General features: G+C 48.8%; 1 protein-coding gene across 2 annotated transcripts in view; it reads left to right on the forward strand.

Annotated features, from left to right (window-relative positions):
* The window catches only part of LIMD1 (LIM domain containing 1), a 76,620-nt gene that overhangs the window by 21,212 nt on the left and 53,286 nt on the right, over positions 1-2,122 (forward strand). The gene's annotated exons all lie outside the window — the stretch shown is intronic.

Genomic DNA, 2,122 nt, shown 5'->3' on the forward strand with positions numbered 1-2,122 from the left:
TTTAACTCTGGCGTCTTGGGGTCACGATTGCTCCCTATGAGGCCAGAGAGCTCTGGGAAGCCAAGTCCCACTGGGGCGGCAGCTCTGCCATATGGAGGAGGGCGGGGCAGGGAAGGTCCGGGAGGGGAAGAGGCCGGCCTGCTCCTTTCCGCCTGTCCCGTTCTCCATGAACGGACGATTCTGTCCCCAGGTGCTCGGAGGGGTCCTGGCTCCCGCGGGAGCACTGTATTCTTGCTTCTCCTGAGAACCATCCAGTGACCAGTGACCGCTCTCAAAGCACCCCGGGCAGTCACAGGTCGGGGTGATGTGTGTTGGCTTATGTTTTTGAGGGCATAGCACCATCTCACTGAGAACCGTCTCTTCTCTGCAAATCACTCCCTTTGGGAATAATGCTTAGCTGGCCGTACTGTGGGTTTCTTTTTTTTTTTAACTTAAACTTTTAATCTTTAATTGCAAGCTCACTAAACAACAAAACAGCAGTTGAATTTTTTCAAGGAGGCATGCTTACACTCGGATCAGGGTGGGGACACTGGCTAACACCATCCATTCGTTCAACACGTTTATTGAGCACCGACCGCGGGCCATGCGCTGCTTAAGGCCCTGGGGTGCAGAGGAAACAGGACAGAAACCTCTGTCTTCCCAGAGCAGACAGTGCTGGAGAAGGTGACAGGAGAGGACAGAACAAACAGCAGCTTCCAAGCAGAGGAAGAGGGAGAGGAAGGGGTGGATCCTGGGCAGGGGTCGCCGGGGGGCGAGGAGGTGGGTTCCAGTTTTAAATCAGGCAGTCAGGGATGGTCCCACTGAGGAGGTGGCATTTGAGCAGAGGCTGGAAATAGGTGAGGGGGTGGACCGTGCATCTGCCCAGGGACAGCGTGTCCTCAGCAGGGCAGACAGCAGGAGCAGAGGCCCTGGGGACCCAGGCTGTGCCAGGCGCTGGGCTCTAGACGCTTGACGTGGACTGTTCAATATACTTGTCACAACAGCCCAGGGAGTCAGGCTCCGTTGTTGCTATGCCTGTTTCACTGACAGGAAACCAGGGCTTGGAGAGGTGACGTACCCGACGTCTCACAGGCGATGCTGGCTGTCGCTGGCATTTGAGCTCCACCATTCGGCCACCATGCCCATGCTTCTAACCAGCAGTGCCAAGCTGCACCGGAGCTTAGATGAAAAACCTTTCATTCATTCATTTCCTCATTTTTATGTTTTTTAAATCGAGGTAAACTTCACATAACATAAAATGAGTCATTTTAAAGTGAACAGTTCAGTGGCATGTAGTACATTCACAGTGTTGTGCAAATACCCTCTGTCTGGTTCCAAAACATTTTCTTTTCTTTTTTCTGAGTGGTAAATACTCTTTATTTGATGATGCACATAAACCACACAAATGCCTTTAGGTAAAAGGCGACAGTTTGGATACAGGGAATTTAAATCGGTATAGTTAGGACCAAAAAGATAAAGTGGACATTGTCACCCTATCTTCGGCCCTTGCCTTTTTAACAGGCCGATGAACACAACCTGAAACACAGACAAGGCTCGCTGTTCCATGAGACAGCAAAGGGATATCCTCAGCATTTGAACATATTAATATAACCAGTTATGTAAATCTAAATGCAAAACCAATCTCTACAGGTGTTCAGACGACATCCACCATTTCTGTGAAAAACCGAACCTTACTAATCATGTCCAGTCATGTCTTTAGACGGTGGAAACAGGGACCAAAATTACCACCGAAGTTCAAAAAACTGATCATATTCGTTGTAACCACAAGCCAAACTTATTTAAATGAGGACCGCCCTAACGTCATGTTGTACCGGCCATTCGCGATCTCAACTCTGGTGTACGAGATCAATTTAAATATGGTACACATTAAAAAAAAGTCATGAGATTTATATTTTGTAATAAATAAGGCAGTGGCCAACTCTTACTCCTTAGTAGCTTTTTTGAGATAAGCTGTCAAGTCTGCCCTTTCTCCAGACCCCTTAATGCCAGCAAAGATCGTTTTCGTTTCAGGGATGTACTTCTGGGGATTCTCCCAGTACTCCATCAGCGTCTCCTCTCCCCGGGTGATGCTTTGTTCTTGTTGGCATCCGTGTAAGAAAATCCAGGGGCCTGACCTGTCTTT

This window comes from Pteropus medius, unplaced genomic scaffold (genome assembly GCF_902729225.1).
Source record: "Pteropus medius unplaced genomic scaffold, Ma_sr-lr_union100, whole genome shotgun sequence".
In the NCBI taxonomy this organism is placed as follows: Eukaryota; Metazoa; Chordata; class Mammalia; order Chiroptera; family Pteropodidae; genus Pteropus; species Pteropus medius.